The sequence below is a fragment of the Tachyglossus aculeatus genome, chromosome 7 (genome assembly GCF_015852505.1).
Source record: "Tachyglossus aculeatus isolate mTacAcu1 chromosome 7, mTacAcu1.pri, whole genome shotgun sequence".
NCBI classification, from domain to species: domain Eukaryota; kingdom Metazoa; phylum Chordata; class Mammalia; order Monotremata; family Tachyglossidae; genus Tachyglossus; species Tachyglossus aculeatus.
This window is the reverse complement of record NC_052072.1, coordinates 60,328,759-60,349,020: the sequence shown is the minus strand read 5'-3', so window position 1 is coordinate 60,349,020 and position 20,262 is coordinate 60,328,759. Positions and strand designations below refer to the sequence as shown.

The window sequence follows — 20,262 nt, the reverse complement described above, 5'->3', positions numbered from 1 at the left end:
CCACTTTCAAGGGCTTAGTTCTGTTTGGTGAGAAAGCACTTAATAAACACCATCAATTGTTTGATTCCCTCTGACAGACTGTGAGCTCATATGGGACAGGGTATGTGTCCAACACGATTAACTCGTATCAACCCCATGCTCAACAAATGCCATAAAAACAGCTCCAAGAACGGTCACAGATTTGTTGCTGAATTTTACTTTCCAAGCGCTTAATATATTCATTCATTCAATCGTATTTATTGAGCGCCTACTGTGTGCACAGCACCATACTAAGCACTTGGGAAGTACAAGTTGGCAACATATAGAGACGGTCCCTACCCAACAGCGGGCTCACAGTCTAGAAGGGGGAGACAGATAACAAAACAAAACATATTAACAAAATATAATAAATAGAATAAATATGTACAAGTAAATAGATAAATAGAGTAATAAATCTGTACAAACATATATACAGGTGCTGTTGGGAGGGGAAGGAGGCAAGGCGGGGGGATGGGGGGGGAGAGGAAGGAGGGGGCTCAGTCTGGGAAGGCCTCCTGGAGAAGGTGAGCTCTCAGTAGGGCTCTGCACACAGTATGTGCTCAATAAATACTATTGAATGAATGAATGAGTGAATGAGGTTGGCATTTTAATGGGGAAAGATACTCTTCATAAGTATTCTGTCTTTTCAAAGAAAAACGATCCAGTGCTCTGCTAGGGCTCACAGTCATAACCCCCATTTTACAGATGACATAACTGAGGCCCAGAGAAGTGAAGTGGCTTGCCTAAGGTCACACAGCAGACAAGGGGCGAAGCTGGGATTAGAACCCAGTTCCTTCTGACCCCCCAGGCCCATGCTCTATCCATTAGGCAATCCTGTTTCTCATACTAGTTCCCCAGGGTTCTATAAAAGGAATTTTTCTGTGCTCTGCACTGAAACACTAAGGGAAGCAACACCAGGCAACAACAAATAAAGAACAGATTCCACATCTTCCCAGAATGGCAGCGATATAATCCTGCCTATAGGCAGGGGCATGGACCTAGAACCTTACACCAATTGTCCCCCAGCCCTAGAATGCCATGCCTGATTGTATTTATACTAACATGAGATAAAATCAATAACACATTTAAACATTTGTATATACTATGTATTGCAATTGGATCCTTTTCTAAGTGATTTGCAAAGATCATTTCACAGTACCTACTGAGTTGTAATATTTCAGACTCTTAAAAGAGGTCTCGACTGAGCTGGTGATAGGAAGGGAATGTGTCCATTATACTGTAGTCTCCCAAGTGCTTAGTACAGTGCTTTGCACACAGTAAGCACTCAATAAATACGATTGAATAAATGAATGAAAGATAACCTTCTTGGGGTAATGATCAACCACAAATAGTTGAAGAACAAATTAGGTGAAGCAGTGACTGAGAATTTTTAATTACATTCAAAAATCTAACATGGTATTCATCGAAGGTTACTGAATGCATTTCCAGGCTGGCTCTTAAGCCTGCGATAACAGCAAGTTTAGTTATGGAAGCCATGTGGCCTAGTGACAGACCTGGGAGTCAGAGGATCTGGATTCTAATCCTACTTCAGCCACTTGTCTGCTGAGTGACCTTGGGCAAGTCACTTCACTTCTCTGGGCCACAGTTCCCTCATCTGCAAAATGGGGATTCAAAAACTGTTCTCCCTCCTACTTCGACTGTGAGTCCCATGTGGGACCAGGTTATCTTGTATCTACTCCAGTGCTTAGTACAGTGCTTGGCACAGAGTAAATACTACAATTATTATTATCATTATTATTTCCCCAGGATTTAGGAAGAGCATAAAGTCCCTGATTACATAAGAGGGAAAGGGGATTCTAATTTATTTCTGAGAGTTGGGTTTAACCTGCAACCTGGATGGGCAACTCTGGTAACCGGTCCTCAGTAACCTGAAAATGTTAGCGTAGCACTGAAAGAGTAAGAACCAACTCTAGTGTCAACAGTCATATGGGCTCAATGATAAGAATTATCGTGGCATATCTTGAGCACTTACTATGTGCTAAGCACTGGACTAAGTACAAGGATAAAAACAAGATAATCAAATTGGACAGAACCCCTCTCCCCCACTGGGTTCACAGTCAAAGCGTGTTACATTGTAATAATAATAATAATGATGGCATCTGTTAAGCACTTACTATGTGCCGAGCACTGTTCTAAGCACTGGGGGAGATACAAGATGAGATAACTGAGGTACAGAGAAGTTAAGTGACTTGCCCAAAGTCACACAGCTAAGTGGCAGATTAGAACCCATGACCTCTGACTCCCAAGCCCTTGCTCTTTCCACTATGCCACTCTGATTCTCTATTTTACATATTGTACTCGCCCAAGTGCTTAGTAGAGTGCTCTGCACACAGTAAGCGCTCAATAAATACGACTGAATGAATGAATTAATGGAAGTTGGAGGGAGAACAGATATAGAAAGCCCATTTTACAGATGAGGACAATGAGGCCCAGAGAAGTAAGTGATTTGGCCAAGGTCCCACAACAGGCAAACGGCAGAGCTGGGATCAAAACCCAGGTTCTTTGACTCTCTGACTCCACATCACTTCTCAAAGGGGGTTAAATCTATTACAGAACAGATCTCCCTGATCCTGGTACGCAGCCAAACCTTTTCTTTGGTGGAGTCACAGCATTAAATTACTTGCAGGTATAATCGGCCCCTTTACATCACCGGGGCACCATTAATGATTCTCACACCACTGCCTAACCGGCATTTCTTCCTGTGCGAAAATAGCCAACCATACAGAAGCCTCTTGACAGTTTTTTTCCTCTACAATACTGCAACTATAACAATTCTACACCCTGATTTTCAAAAAGGCTCTTGGATGTAATATAATCCCATGGTATTATCCAAATATTTTTCTCATTTGCAAAGAAACAGATGAATTTGGCCACACTAGGAGAATCAACCGATAATTTCAAATATCCAAACTGCTCAAGCTAAGGCAAGCCTGGTTCACATACTATCCCTCCTGGTCAGACACCATCCGGATCTTTCACATCATCCCCTTCTGCACTCTTGCTGAGGTTTCATTCCTCTGGCAATGCCTGTTGCAACAGTATTTGATACATTCTGAAAGTGGGCAAAGCACAGTATTTGGCACTGAGGAGGATCTTGGAACAGAAAAGACAAGATCCTTACCCTCTAGAAGCTTACTGTCTCTTGAGGGAGATGATAATAATAAGGGTTTACTAAGGGCTAAGCACTGTACTAAGTGGTGTAGTAGATAGAAGATAATCAGGACAGAGTCCCCGTCCCACACAAGCCATCGGAGAGGGCTTCCCCAATTAACCCCACTTTTCCCTGATTCCCTCTCCCTTCTGCGTCATTTATGCAATTGGATCTGTACACTCTGGGCACTTGATATTCAGCCCACTCTCAGACCTACAGCACTTATGTACATATCTGCAGCCATCATTTATACCAACATCTGTCTCCCCCGCTACACCACAAACTCACTGTGGGCAGGGAACATACCCACCAACTGTGCTATAGTGTACTCTCCCAAGCACTTAGCGTGCTGTTCCACACAAAGTAAGTGTTCAATAAATATCATTAATTGATTGCGTAGGAGGAGGAACATGGAATCCCCATTTTACAACTGAGGCCCAAAGAAGTTAAGTGACTTGTTCATAGTCTCCAAACAGGCAACTGGCAGAGGGAGGATTAGAACCCAGGTCCTCTGACTCCCCAGCTCCTTCCATAGGCCATGCAGTAAATTCCTTAACTATATACATAGCTCGAGCTGATTAATCCATTCTTTCCTGTTGTCCGCTATGCCAAAAATTGTCACTTACCTCCTACAGAAAATCACTTAAGACAATAGAAAATGATTTGCTTATTTAAACAGCCTGTAAAGAGCAGTCCATTCAGTATGGATCCAAGATTCGATTCTGATCAAAATAAATTGCAGATTTTGTTATGAAGATCCAAGTATTGTGATAGAATGCATAAAGACTTCAATTTAATTGGCATTTCACTCCCCAGTTCACTGTGTGGCTTTATGAAAATTACTTACCCAGAGACTTGGGAAATATAATTACTGCTTATGACCAAATTAACACGGCCATGAAGTAGGGAACGTCATGGTGAACTGAAGTGCTGCCCTTCAGGGAATGAAAATTATGGGATTAGGTGTTGATAATCAAAAGCACTTCCAAGAGTGAAAAAAGGGTCCCCAAGAACAAAGAAGCATGGTCTATGGGAAGCAGCAGAGTTCAGCAGAAAGAACATAGGACTGGGAATCAGAAGACCTGGGTTCAAATCCCAGTTAGGCCACTTGTCTGCTATGTGATCTTGGGAAAAAAACCACTTACCTCTCTGTGCTTCAGTTTCTCCAACTAAAAATGCGGATTCAATCCCTGTTCTCCCTCCACCTTACACCTCCACTTAGAAGCTGCATGACCTGAGAAGCAGCATGGCCAAGAGGACAGAGCACAGGCCTAAGCGTCAGAAGGACCAGGGTTCTAATCCCCACTCTATCACTTATATCCCGTGTGACCTTAGGCAAGTCACTGCACTTCTCTGTGCCTCAAACAGTGTTTGACACATATGGGGATTAGGAACAGGGACTGCGTCCAACCCAGCGTTTAATGCAGAGTCTGACACACAGAAAGTGTTCAATAAATACCACTAATTGATTGACTGATTGCAAGCCCCATGTGGGGCTGGGGCTGTGTCTAACCTCACGCTTAGTACAGTGACTGACACATAGTAAGCGCTCAATAAATACAATGGACTGACTGATTGTGAGCTCTGTGGGAGGGGACTGAATCTGACCTGATTATTTTGTATCTACCAGCACTTGGCAAATAGTAAACACTAAATAAATACCACAGTTACTATTACCTCAACACATCTTGGCGCCTGCCCTGATGGGATCCTTCTCAATCACACACTTTTAATAATCCAGAGCCGAAAGTTAACAATGTGGAAATATCCAGGATTAGACAAGACGGCTCTTCAACGCAAACACTTGCACACATCCATGTGCTAAACCTGGCTCCTCCAGAAGTTGGCAGAATACTGAACTCGTCACCTGGTTCAGAAGGAGGTGTCAGTGAGGGAGAAGCCTCAGGCAGGAGAAGGGGTTATGAACCCCCGGTGCCTTCTCAACCTGTCTGGGTCCCCCGTCCTCCCAGATCCCCACGAATCTCTTTGGGTCCAAAGGAAACGCCCCAGGTCAGGGCAGCTCCAGACAGAAGTCCTGGCGTTGTGTGTTGCTTTCTTTTATCTGTCCTCTCCCTTGACTGGGGAAAATGATGTTTTCCAGTGAACCTTAGCCTAGAAATAACAGCTCATTCAGTGTCGATTCTCCAGCGAAAATGACAGCTGCCTGGCCAGATTGGCCTCCAGCAAGCCCGGCAACTTCAGTTCCACATATCTCTGGAATTACATTACAGAGGCTGGTTCACACCCTGAAACCAATCAATCACACAGATCTCCAGCCCAGGAAAAAAAAAAGGGAAGAGGGATCACTAAATATGTGATGACTCAAAACAGTCACCAATCCATGTCCTGAATTATTCCAAGGGACAGTGTCTCACAGTCATAGTTGAGAAAGCTCATGAGCCCCATGTGGGTGAGGAACTGAGAAGAAGCATGGCCCAGTGGACAGAACAAGAGCCTGGAATTCAGAAGGACCTGGGTTCTAATCCCAACTCCTCCCTTGTCTACTGTACGACCTTGGACAAGTCACTCCAGTGCTTAGTACAATGCCTGGAAGATAGTAAATGCTTAACAAATACCATCATTGTTACTTAATTTCTCTGTGCCTCAGTAGCTCATCTTTAAAACAGGGATTGAAACTGTGCACCCCATGTGAGACATGGACTGTGTCCAAGCCGATTAGCTTGTATCTACCCCATTGCTTAGCACAGGGTCTGGCACACCGTAAGCACTTAATACCTTAAAAACTGCATCTGAATCAATTATACTGTATTGATCTCAGCCCTTAGCATAGTGCTTGGGCAATAGTAAGTGTGCAACTGATGACATCATTATTATTTTTCTCATTTTTCTCTAGAAAAAGAAAACCATCTAAATTGCAAATTCTCTGCTCCATGTCAACAGTATTAATTGAAATGTTGCCTGGGCCTGGGGCTGAGTGCATCACTGCTTCTCAAATCCACCAAGGAAACTTGTATCCTCCTGTGAAATGTTTTCATTATCAATCAAAAAACAGGGCGGTACCTTGGCTAAAAATTGTCCTTGAGAAAGTAATTTAAGGATAGTAAGTTTAGCTGTGATATTTGGGTAAGAGAAAGGGGAAAAAAAGTAAGATCTTGAAGGAGGTCCCTAATGTTCCCCAGAGGTGGGGTTAGCATTTTTTCCATCTATTGTATGTTCCCAAGCCCCTAGCACAATGCTCTGCACAGAGGAGGACTAATCAATGCAATCAATGATGGTGATGGTACATCTCATTCATTCCTTCATTCAACTGTATTTACTGAGTGCTTACTGTGTGCAAAGCACTGTACTAGGGGCTTGAGAGATAAACCAAGACCTGTAGGCACTGTAAACCCCACAAACCCACACTGGCTTCAAAGCTCTCCATCACCTTGCCCCTTCTTATCTCACCTCCCTTCTCTCCTTCTACAGCCCAGCCTGCACACTCCGCTCCTCTAGTGACAACCTTCTCACTGTGCTTCCTTCTCGCCTGTCTCCCTGCCAACCCCTGGTCCACTTTCTAACTCTGGCCTGGAACACCCTCCCTCCTCAAATCCATCAGACAATTACTCTCCCCGCAACTTGAAAGCCTTACTGAAGGTACATTTCATCCAAAGGGCTTTCCCAGACAAAGACCCATTTTCCTCATCTCCCACTCCTTTCTGCGTCACCCTGACTTGCTCCCTTTGCTCTTCCCCCCACTCCCCACCCCACAGCACTTATCTGTAATACCTGTAATTTTACTTTTTATTTGTACTGATGTCTGTCTCTGCACCTCTCCAGACTGTGAGCTTGTTGTGGGCAGGGATTGTCTCCACTGCAGCACTGTTATTTCCAAAGCACTTAGAACAGTGCTCTGCACACAGTAAGCGCTTCATAAATATGACCAAATTAATGAATGAATGACTGAAGCATTAAAGAGAAGAGAAGAGATTAAAGAAATCTCTTCAGAGATTTCTCCAGATATTCAAGGCCTCTGAATTCCGCAGGAGCCAGAAAGCAAGGAAGTTGAGGGCGGATATCTTCAATTGTATTGGACAGAGCACAAGCCTGGGAGTCAGAGGACCTCACTTCAAATCCCGGTTCTGCCACTTGTCTACTGTGTGACCCTGGGTAAGTCACTGAACTGGGGCTTGCAGTCATGCTGTAGTGGCTAGATCCCAGGCCTAAGAGTCAGAAGTTCATGGGTTCCAATCCCAGCTCTACCTCTTGTCTGCTGTGTGATCTTAGACAAGTCAGTTCACTTCTCTGTGCCTCAGTTACCTCATCTGTAAAATGGGGATTGAGACAGTGAGCCCCATGTGGGGACAGGGACTGTGTCCAACGCGATTTGCTTGTAACCACCCCAGTGCTTATTACAGTGCCTGACACATAGTAAGCGCTTAAATCTCATCATTATTATTATAACTGTTGAACTGCTCTGTGCCTCAGTTTCCTCATCTGAGAAATGGGCTGTTCTCTCCCCTCCTTAGACAGCAAGCCCCAAGTCAGGTAGGGACCATGTCTGACCTGATTTTGTTATAGCACTACCCCAGTGCTTAACATGTAGTAAGCACTTAAATACTAGAATCATTTCATTCTGTAGCAGCTCGGCTTTCCCCCTCCCTTGCAACATCACTAACCTGACACTGCGGTAGTTTCAGGTCTCAGGACTCTCGTTTCTGGTGTCAGGACTCTCATTCCTCCCAAAAGTCAACCCTGTGCATTCGACGGCTCCATGCTTCTGCCTTGGAAGACAGGGCTGCCAAGACCATTCCAGCTAGAAATGTTGATTAGAGACCTCCCCCTTTTAACATTCTCATGGTCCTGGGCTCACTGCCACCTCCCATCACAAGCCAATTAATGCATGGACCAGCTGGGCCAATAAAGTCTACTACAGTAGCCCAGAGAAAGCCAACGGGGAGGGAGAGAGCATGGGAGAGAATGTGTTGTATTAGGGTAACAGGGATAATGATAATAATAATATTTGGGGTATTTGTTAAGTTCTTACTATGTGCCAAGCACTATGATATGCACTAGGGTAGATACCACATAATCAGGTTGGGCCCAGTCCCTGCGAATCCACATTTTACAAATGAGGAAACCAAGGTACAGAGACTAGCCCGAGGTCACACCCAGAATGCAGGGGCAGAGCTGGTATTAGAACCCACTTTCTCTGACTACCAGGACTGTGCTCTTTCCACTAGATAAAGAGTGGGATGGGAGAAACATATGTAGGAGTCTTAAAAAGAAAAAGAAATATTTTATTATCTTTTTGTTCCTTTTTATCCACCTCAGTCTATCATTGTAGGCATACTCCACTCCTTAAAACCCTTCAAGGACTTCTTGTTTCCCTCCACAACAAAAAAAGCTCCTCAAATTCAGCTTCAAGTCTCTCTTCCAACTTTCTACATCTTACATAATAATGATGATATTTGTTACATGATTACAATGTGCGAAGCACTGTACTAAGTGCTGGGGCATATACAAGATAATCGGTTTGGACCATCATCGAACTACAAGAGGCTCACGGTCTGAGTGAGAGGAAGAACAGGTATTTTTGGATCGCCATTTTACAGATGAGGAAACTGAGGCACAGAGAAGTTAAGTGATTTACCCAAGGTCACCCAGTACATAAGTGGCAGAGCTGTGATTGGAACCAGTGTCCCCTGACTCCAAGACCCGTGGTCTTTCAACTAAGCCACACTGTTTCCCATATTTGCTCTCTTCACCCAGGACTCCCCAGTTCCATCTCTTTAATCCTACCCAACCCATCCTCTAAATGTTCCCTACTCTTCATTCATTCATTCATCATTCATTCAATCATATTTATTGAGTGCTTACTGTGTGCAGAGCACTGTACCAAGCGCTTCGGAAGTACAAGTCATCAATATATAGAGACGGTCCCTAACCAACAACGGGATCACGGTCTAGAAGGGGGAGACAGAAAACAAAACAAAACATGTAGACAGGTGTCAAAATCGTCAGAATAAATAGAATTATAGCTATGTGCACATCATTAACAAAATAAATAGAATAGTGAATATGTACAGGTAAAATAGAGTAATAAATCTGTACAAATATATACAAGTGCTGTGGGGAGGGGAAGGAGGTAGGGCGGGGGGGGTGGAGAGGAGGAGAAGAAAAATGGGGCTCAGTCTGGGAAGGCCTCCTGGGGGAGGTGAGCTCTCATTAGGGCTTTGTAGGGAGGAAGAGAGCTAGTTAGGCAGATGTGTGGAGGGAGAGCATTCCGGGCCAGGGGAAGGACATGGGCTGGGGGTCGATGGTGGGACAGGTGAGAACGAGGTACAGTGAGGAGGTTGGCAGCAGAGGAGCAGAGTGTGTGGGCTGGGCTGTAGAAGGAGAGAAGGGAGGTGAGGTAGGAGGGGGCGAGGTGATGGAGAGCCTTGAAGCCGAGGGTGAGGAGTTTCTGCCTGATGTGTAGGTTGATTGGTAGCCACTGGAGATTTTTGAGGAGGGGAGTAACATGCCCAGAGCGTTTCTGTACAAAGATAATCCAGGCAGCAGAGTGAAGTGTAAACTGAAGTGGTGAGAGACAGGAGGATGGGAGATCAGAGAGGAGGCTGATGCAGTAATCCAGTTGGGATAGGATGAGAGATTTGTCCCATCATTGTCCCTTCGCTCCGGTTGTTCATTCATTCATTCATTCAATCATATTTACTAAGCACTTACTATGTGCAGAGCACTGTACTAAGTGTTCAGGAAAGTACAATACAACAATATACAGTGACATTCCCTGCCTACAATGAGCTCGTGGCTCAGAGGAAAGAGCACAGGCTTAGGAGTCAAATCCCAGCTCCACCACTTGACAGCTGTGACTTTGGGCAAGTCACTTAACTTCTCTGTGCCTCAGTTCCCTCATCTGGAAAATGGGGATTAAGGCTGTGAGCCACATGTGGGACAACCTGATTACCCTGTATCCCTCCCAGTGCTTAGAATGGTGCTTGGCACATAGCAATAGCTTAATAAATGCCATCATTATTATTCAGCCTGTAGTTCCATCCCTCCCCCAATCCATTAACCAACCTCAGCTTTGCTGACACTGTCCTCTCCCAGTTCCCCCCATTCCTTTGGAGAACCCTTTCAGCTTCCGTGGCTTTAATAACCACCTCTATGCGGATGATACCCAAATCTACATCTCTAGCCATGATCTCTCTCCCTCTCTGCAGTTTCACATTTCCTCCTGCCTTCAAGACATCTCTACTGGGATGTCCTCCCATCACCTCAAACATAATATGCCTAAAACAGAATTTATCTTCCCACCCAAACCCTGTCCTCCCCCGACTTTCCATCACTGTAGAAAGCACCACCTTCCCTCCTGTTTTACAAGCCCATAATCTTGCCATTATCCTTGACGCCTCTCTCTCATTCAACCCACATATTCAATCCATCACTAAACCCTGTAGTTTCCACCTTCACAACATCACTAGAATCTAACCTTTCCTCTCCATCAAAACTGCTACCACGTTAATGAAACCACTTATTTTATCCTGCCTTGATTACTTTATCAGTCTACTTGCTGACCTCCCCGCCTTCTGTCTCTTCCAACTCCAGTCCATTACTTCACTCTGCTGCCCACATCACTTTCTTACAAAAACGTTCAAGCCATGTGTCCCCACTCCTCAAGAAACTCCAGTGGTTGCCCATCCACTTCTGCATCAAACAAAAACTCCTCACCATTGGCTTTAAACCATTCAATCACCTTGCCCCGTCCTATCTCACCTTTCTACTCTCCTCCTGCAACCCAGCCTGCATACTTTGCTCCTCTAATGCCAACCTTCTGACTGTGCTTCAATCTCATCTACCTCACCACCAACCTCTCATCCGTGACCTACCTCTGGCTTGGAATGCCTTTCCTCCTCATATCTGACAGGCAAATACTCTCCTCCCACCTTCAAAGCCTTACTCAAGGCACACCTCCTCCAAGAGGCCTTCCCTGACAAAGCCCTCCTTATCTTTTCTTCAACTCCCTTATGTGTCTCCCTGACTTGCTCCCATTTATTGTCGCCCCTCCCAGCCCCACAGTACTTATCTACATATCTGTAATTTTTTTTATATTAACATCTGTGAACAATAATAACAATAATAATAATAATGATGTGTCTATTTTATGCCAAGCATTGCACTGAAGTGGAGAGATCCTGGGCTTGGGAGTCAGGGGACATGGGTTCTAATCCTGGCTCTGCCACTTGTCTGACGTGTGACCTTGGGCAAGTCACTTCACTTCCATCCCTCAGTTACCTCATCTGTAAAATGGGGATTCCACACATGTTCTCCTCCTTATGTACACTGTAGGGACAGAGATGGTGTCTGACCTGATTACCTTGTATTTTCCCCAGTGCTTAGAACAGTGCTTGACACATGGTAAGCTTTAGAAATCCCCTTACTATTATTATTATTACTACATGTCTTGAGCTCTGTTGGGCAGGGATATCAGCAGTACATGGCACAGAAAGCTTCCCAGACTCTTCTCAGATTACCTATCCCATGGTTTTGCATTAGAGCTGCAAGGCCATGGCAGGTAACACCAGTCACGTTTCCAGTTTAGTATTAAAGCCTTTTTTCTGGTCAGTGGGAGGGCCCTACTAGTTGGGGATGGGTGAGGAAGGGGAGAGGAGGAAAGCAAAGATAAAGTTGGAGCCCCTCCCTCCTCCTTGCTGACTTAAGCAGAACTCTGTTTGTACAGATTTATTACTCTATTTATTTTACTTATACGTATTTACTATTCTATTTATTTTATTCTGTTAATACGTTTTGTTTTGTTGTCTGTCTCCCCCGTCTAGACTGTGAGACCACTGTTGGGAAGGGACCGTCTCTATCTGTTGCCAACTTGTACTTCCCAAGCGCTTAGTACAGTGCTTTGCACACAGTAAGCGCTCAATAAATACGATTGAATGAATGAATGAATCTGTTTCCCCCTCTAGACTGTAAGCTCAAAGTGGGTAGTGAATGTGTCTGCTTATTGTTATGCTGTACTCTACCAAGTGCTTAGTACAGTGCTCAGCAATCATTCATTCAATCGTATTTATTGAATGAATGAATCCATACAGAACACAGGGATCCCTATATTCAGTCTACTAAACTCCCACTTTATCCAAAAGCCTTACCCAATTAATTCCTAATGTTCCAAGTCTTATCAAGTGTCTAGTCATAAACACTTTCCCCTTTATTTATACCCATCTTCAACACTTCTGCATACGGTTATTAATTATGCATTCAATTATTAATTTTGAATACACTATTAGTCCATATTTTTATGTCTCCCATTGGAGTATAAGCTCTTTGTGGGTGGGGAATATTGGTACCTCTTTCCGTTGCAGTCGCTCTATGGTATTTATCGAGCACTTACTGTTTGTACTTGCCTAAACACTTAATGCAGTGCACTACATTCCGTCAGCCCCCAATAGAACCTACTTCTACTACTATTCCTTCTTTAAATCTACTGCAAACTCATTAGCTTGCAAGTATACTGAGGTCAGAAAATGAACTTTTACCTCTTTTGAGGGTTCCGCAACATCCAATTTGGGACTCTTGTACTCATTAGGTGCCTACAACAGAGTTCAGTACCCAGCAGGCGCTTAGTATAGTGCTCCACATGCAGTAGATGTCATGGCTTTCAGATTGAAGAAAGGGAGAAGAGCAGGGAAAGAGATGAAAAATAGTGCTCTCAATTTCTGTCTTCATACTAATAATAGTAATTATAGAGATATTATGGTATTTTTTAAGCACTCACTATGTGTCAAGCACTTTTCTAATTGCTGGGGTACACAGAAGATAATCAGGTCGGTTACAGACTATGTCCCACATGGGGTTCATAGGTTGAAAAGGGACGAGAAAAGGTTCTGAATCCCCATTTTACAGTTGAGGAAACTGAGGCACAGAGAAGTTGTGTCTTGCCCAATGTCAATCAGCAGACATGTGTTGGTGCCAGGATTAGAACCCATGTCCTCTGTCTCTGATTCCCAGGTACAATCATCTTCTGAACTATGACCTCAGGGGTCAACTCACTATTCAGTAAACACCCACCATGGCAAGTATCACCTGCAAAGATCAAAGCACCAGAAAGCAAAGACCCTGAGCATGAGAGATGTACATTCCAGGCCAAGGTTTTCCAAAGAAGAGGAACACTGAAATATGCAGCAACTCCACACTCAGTGTGTCCCATGGGATGAGTGCTTTTGGGGGGTTTAATTTTCCTTTCTGAGTTCAATTCCCTTGTGTGTTTCCATATTCAAGTGTGTGTGTGAGTGGCCGGTGATAATTTTAAGGTTCGATGCAGTAAGGACAGGAATTTTCATGGCTTTCTTACAGCTACCCAGAGTAGAGAAAAAAAATACAATCCAGGCAGCAGAAACTACTGTCTTCATTGGTTGGGGGGGTGAGAGAGGGGTTCTAAAAATGATAGTTATGGCTGTTAGTGTCCTGTTTTATTTTCCTATTCATTCATTCAATTGTATTTATTATTATTTTTATTTAGTATTTATTGCACACGTTTACCATGTGCAGAGCACTGTACTAAGTGCTCCGGAGAGTACAATACAATAATAAACAGACACATTCCCTGTCCACAACAAGCTTACAGTCTAGAGGGGTAGACAGACATTAATAGAAATAAATAAATTACTGATATGTACGTAAGTGCTGTGGGGCTGGGAAGGAAGGGAAAAAAGGAAGCAAGTCAGAGTGACACAGAAGGGAGTGGGAGAAGAGGAAAGTAGGGCTTAGTCAAGGAAAGTCTCTTGGAGGAGATGTGCCTTGAATAAGATTTGGAAGGGGGGAGAGTAATTATCTGTTGAATTTGAAGAGGGAGGGCATTCCAGGCCAGAGGCAGCCATCTTGCTTATCATCCCCAATCCCACCTCAGCAGCTCTGCCACAGGTACCAGGCTCCTCCCATTCCAAATCATGTGTCCCCAACCTACCTACACCCTTTCTTTGCATATGAATAAGGCATAGTATTGTCCCCCCAACACAAACACCCACCGCTGTCCAGGAATTAACCAATCAATCACTGGCATTTATTGAGCATTCACTGTGTGCAGAGCACTGAACTAAGCACCTGGGAAAGTCCAATACAATAGAATTGATGATGATGATGCTTACATTTGTTAAGAACTATGTGCCAAGGTGGCTAGAACTGAACTTAGTGCTGGGGAGGTACAAGATAATCAGGTCCAGCATGGGGCTCACAATTTAAGTAGGAAGGAGAACAGATATTGAATCCCCACTTTGCAGATGAGGGAAACTGGGGTTCGGAGAAGTGAAGTAACTTGCCCAAGGTCACAGAGTAGACAAGTGGCGGAGCCAGGATTAGGACCCAGGTCCTCTGACTCCAAGACCCTTGCTCTTTCCACTAGGCCACGCTGCTATACTGCCTGAAAGGCCCTTATAACCTAGTGGGGGAAACAGACAATAAAATGAAATGCAGTAGGAGAGGCAGTAGGATGTGTGTGAAAGTGTGTGAAAGTGTGGAAAGTCTTGGACTCGACATGTCCAAGACTGAATTCCTTGTCTTCCCTCCCAAACCCTGCCCTCTCCCTGACTTTCCCATCACTATTGATGGCACTACCATCCTTCCTGTCTCACAAGCCCGCAACCTTGGTGTCATCCTTGACTCTGCTCTCTCGTTCACCCCTCACATCCAAGCTGACACCAAAACCTGCCGGTCTCAAATCCGCAACATTGCCAAGATCCGCCCTTTCCTCTCCATCCAAACTGCTACCCTGCTCATTCAAGCTCTCATCCTATTCTGTCCGGATTACTATATCAGCCTCCTCTCCGATCTCCCATCCTCCTGTCTCTCCCCACTTCAATCCATACTCCATGCCACTGCCCGGACTGTCTTTGTCCAGAAACGCTCTGGGCATGTTACTCCCCTCCTCAAAAATCTCCAGTGGCTACCAATCAACCTACGAATCAGGCAGAAACTCCTCACCCTCGGCTTCAAGGCTCTCCATCACCTCGCCCCCTCCTACCTCACCTCCCTTCTCTCCTTCTACAGCCCAGCCCGCACCCTCCGCTCCTCTGCCGCTAATCTGCTCACCGTACCTCGTTCTCACCTGTCCGGCGGTCGACCCCTGGCCCACGTCATCCCCCTGGCCTGGAATGCCCTCCCTCCGCCCAACCGCCAAGCTAGCTCTCTTCCTCTCTTCAAGGCCCTACTGAGAGCTCACCTCCTCCAGGAGGCCTTCCCAGACTGAGCCCTCTCCTTTCTCTCCCCCTCCTCTCCCTCTCCATCCCCCCACCTTACCCTTACCTCCTTCCCTTCCCCACAGCACATGTATATATGTATATATGATTGTATGTATTTATTACTCTATTTATTTATTTATTTTACTTGTACACATTTATTCTACTTATTTTATTTTGTTAATATGTTTTGTTTTGTTCTCTGTCTCCCCCTCCTAGACTGTGAGCCCACTGTTGGGTAGGGACCATCTCTATATGTTGCCAACTTGTACTTCCCAAGTGCTTAGTACAGTGCTCTGTGCAGAGGCACACAGTAAGCGCTCAATAAATACGACTGAATTAATGAATGAATGAATGTGGAAGGATGAGGTTGGGGCACATCCAGTTGTTTAAGGGGTTACAAACACAAATGCGTGGGTCATGTGGAAGGGAGGGAGAATGGGGCGGGAAAATGTCAGGTTAGACTGTGAAGGCTTCTCACAGAAGATAGGTTTTTAGAAGACAGGGAGGGTATGAAGTGGTGGTGGGGGGTTCTAACCAGGGAGGAAACCAGGACCAAGCAGCTAATGGTGAGAGAGAGAAGATCAAGGCAGATCTAGGCTGGTGTCAAAGTTGTCAAAGGAGTTAATTGGGTGGCCTGGGTTGTTGTGAGAGAAGAGTGAGCTTAGGCAGGAGGGGAAAGTTCACTGATGCCTCAAATCCAATAGCAAAATGAAGAAAAGAGTTTTGGACATATATCCAAATCTCCCATAATGCAGGGGTTGCATTCTTGAAGAAACCTGCACGGAAGATGACTTGTGATGGAATGATGATAATATTGGTATTTATGAAGTCCTTACTCGGTACCAAGTGCTGGAGAAGATTCAAGATAATCAGATCGGACACAGTCTCTGTCCCACACCGGCACCATAATCCTAGAGACAGAGAAATATGGGTACTTCAGCCTCATTTCACAGATGAAAAAACCAAAGCCAACAGGTTAAATGACGAGCCCACTATCAGCCAACAGGTCCATGGTAGAACAGAGACTGATCAGTCATTTAACCCCACTTATTGAATGCTTAATGTGTGAAGAACACTGTACTAAGAGCTTGGGAAAGTACAATAAAACAATAAACAGACAAATTCCCTGCCCACAACTAGTCTAGAATCTGGGCCTCTTGACTCGAATCTAGGTCTCTTGACTCTCAGCCTTGCGCTCTTTCCACCAGGGCACACTGCCTCCAGGCACACAATCGTTTTTTCCAACATCACAGCATGTTACAGTCAAACGGTCATATCTGTTCGAAGAAGAAGGTAGAGAAGCAGTGTGGCTAGCTGGAAAGGGCATGGGCTTGGGAATCAGAGGTCGTGGGTTCTAATCCCAGCTCTGCCACTTTATCAGCTGTGTGACTATGGGCAAGTCACTGAACTTCTCTGTGCCTCAGTTACCTCATCTGTAAAATGGGGATTAAGACTGTGAGCTCCACGTGGGACAACCTGATTACCTTGTATCTACCCCAGTGCTTAGAACATTACTTGGCACATAGTGAGTGCTCAATAAATACCATCATTATTACTATTACCACCCTTTGGCCCAAAGGATCTTGTCCAAAATGCGGAGCGAAATGATACGTTACAGGAAAACTATCAGAAATGCATGCTGGACTCTTGAAGCGTGACATGAGATTTCTTTGAGCCACCTCCACTTGAAGAAAGTAAGCTATTCGAGTTGATAATCTATTTGTCGCTGAATTATACTACCCAAGAGCTTAGTACAGTGCTCTGCACACAGAAAGCGCTTAATAAATACGATTGAATGAATGAATGAAATAGTCATGTTATCGAATAATGTTATTGCCACACTTTGAGCTCTCAGGTTGGTCATTTGCTACATGCGCTTCTTACCCTGGGTTCATGAGGGAGTGAGGTCTGTTTGAAAGAACATGGGTTAGGGAATCAGCAGGTTGTAAAACCTTGGGAAGGTCAGTTACACTCTTCTGGGCCTAAATTTCATCATCTGGAAAGTAAGGATAATAATTACTGCAACTCTCTAAGTAATGGGATGTTTTTTAGGCAAAAATGAGATAAGTAATGTGAAAGAGCAGTGAATAACAATAATGATGATAATAATCCCAGCTCTGCCACTTGTGTGCTGTGTGATCTTGGGGAAGCCACTCAAATTTTCTGTGCCTCATCTGTCAAATAGGGATTGACACTGTGAGCACAATCTGATTTGCTTTTATCTGCCCCAGTGCTTAGTACAGTGCCTGCCATATTGTAAGTGCTTAACAAATACCCTAATTAATTACTATTATTAACAAATACCATTAAAATAAAAAAGTGCTATACAAATTCAAAGTATTACTTTATCTCTGGTGTGCATGTGTGTGAGGGGGTGTGGGATGTGTGGGTACTTTATTTTGGGAAAAGCCAAGGAAAGGCAGGAGCTTGCAGATGCATTTGGATTGGAAAGGGAATCGCTTCAGAGAACAAAAAGCAAAGTTGCTTTGAAGTACAACTTGAAGTACAAGAACAATCTATTTTCTCTCTCAGTTAATCAGGTATGTTCCCTACTGGTCAGCAGGCTTAGTTTCTTTTAAATGAAGGAACAGAGTCAACTTGGTGGAAAGCAAAAGAACATTCTAGTAAGAAGAGGTGTGATCACAGAGAAGTAAAAGAAACAGTCTGGCCTAGTGAAAAGGGCACAGGCTTGGGAATGAAAAGATCTGGGTTCTAATTCTGGCACTGCCAACTGCCTATTGTGTGACCTTAGGAAAATCATTTACCTTCTCTGGGGCCCCTCTAAAGTGGAGATTCAAGCTGTTCTCCTTCCTACTTAGATTGTGTGCCCCATTTGGGTCAGGGACTGTATCCAACCTAATCAACCTGTATCTACCCCAGCTCTTGGTACAGTGCTCTGCACATAGTAAGCGCTCAATAAATACGATTGATGATGATAGGAAGTGCTTAACAGATACCCTAATTATTAATTATTGTTCTTGTTACAGAAGCAGGATTAGAAGAAACAAAAAGCAAAGGGGAAATATTAATTCAAAAAAGCCCAAGAGACGGGGTAGAGAAAACAGAAGATGAGAGGGCAGGTTTTTTCAGTCACTTTGAGGAGACCAAAAGGAGAACCCCAAGAATTTACCAATCAAGACATCACCTAAGCCTTTGGGTGAAGACCACAAGGGCTACGGGAGAACTCAGAAGAGACTCAGGAATATCAGTGGCTGAAGCAGCGGTCCCTGCCCCTATTAGCCTGGGAAAATTGGGAAACTGGTGCAAGTCGAAGAACCTTACATACCCAAAAGAAGTAGCGGTAGTAGCAGCAGAATTTACTGAGTGCCTTCATGGTATGGTGCACTGTATTGTAAGTTTGGGAAGTAAGCCCCTTGAGGGCTGTTATCCATGTCTAATTTCCACCTGTATACTCTTTCCCAGCACGTAAGAGAGTACTCTGCAGTGCTTAATAAAATCAATCCATGGTATTTATTGAGGATTTACTGGGTGCACAGCACTGTACTAAGCGCTTGGGAGAGTACACTACAACAGAGTTGGTGGATATGTTACCTGCCGACAGGGAGCTTACAATGTAGGTCTACCATTACTAGTACAGAATAAAGTGACAGGTTCCTTGTCTACTGAAGTTTAAACTCTAATAGAGGAGGTAAACATAAAAATATTTACAACAAGAGTGATCAAGATAAACAGCTGAATAAACATATAAATGAATGCTAAGGACAGTGAAGAAGAGTTGGTTGCAGAAATGACATGTTTCAGGGTGCTGGGAAATTAATCACGAAAGCACAAATAACATCTAAGAAATCCCTGAACACCTGCATAAAGATGCTTAAGGAGCATGGACTAGTGGAAAGATCACTGGTGGGGGAGTCACAGGAGCTGGGTTCTAATCGTGGTTCTAATCTAATCTAATCACAACTTCTCTGTGCCTCAGTTACCTCATCTGCAAAATGGGGATTAAATTCTCCGCCCTCTGATTTAGACTATGAGCCTATGTGGGACAGGGTCCATGTCCAACCTGATTATCTTATATCTATCCCACGTTTAGAACAGTGTTTGACACACAGTAAGAGCTTAACAAATACATGTGGGTATAAAAAAGGGAGGAAGTCTCTTCCACTATTACCATAAAGAAAGCAGGGGGTCTCTATTAATTCCCACTCCTAGAAATTTGTGTGTACAAAATGGGTGATGTGGATTGATAGGCTGATAGATTGATTAGTACAATCTAAATGTGCCTTTAGTATGCTAAGAATTAAGACTCTCTGAAAGAAAAAAAATATATATATACATACATATATATAGTTGTCTTCTGTATTTGAAGAAGACCCAACTGATTGAGAAGTTCATCTATAATAATTACAGTATTTGTTAAGCACTTTCTATGTGCCAAGCACTGTTCTAAGCACTGAAGTGCATGCATGGCTGAAAATAAGAAGTCAGGGCCATATTTACACACTAAAAACCTGCCCCTTGTGGTATTGTAGTGTTTGATGCATATGGTGCCTGGTGATTTTCTCTTCTGCCTTCATGTCTCTAGCTTCTTGCAAAACCTTTGCTCAAAAAGAGCCACTATCTTCTTGATAGCACAGGAGGACTGGGAAAAATACATAAAAACAAATAGCACTGACCCTGATTCTCCAAATGGCCCCCTAATAGTAGGTTAGGCACTAATTCTTCCCAAATATTAGGAAGGCCCGCTTTTGAAAACTACGTTTATAGGCAGCACTGCACTCACAGATCCCCTCTAATGATAACAACAACTGGGGTATCTGTTAAGCACTTATCATGGGTCACGCACTGTGCTAAGTGGTGGGGCAAATATAATGCAAGCAGATCAGACACTTTAGGTGCAAAAAAGTTTACGTTCCTTCCAAAATG

General features: G+C 44.0%; 1 protein-coding gene across 2 annotated transcripts in view; it reads right to left on the bottom strand.

Annotated features, from left to right (window-relative positions):
• Positions 1-20,262, bottom strand: part of IKZF2 (IKAROS family zinc finger 2) — a 233,089-nt gene that overhangs the window by 174,236 nt on the left and 38,591 nt on the right. The gene's annotated exons all lie outside the window — the stretch shown is intronic.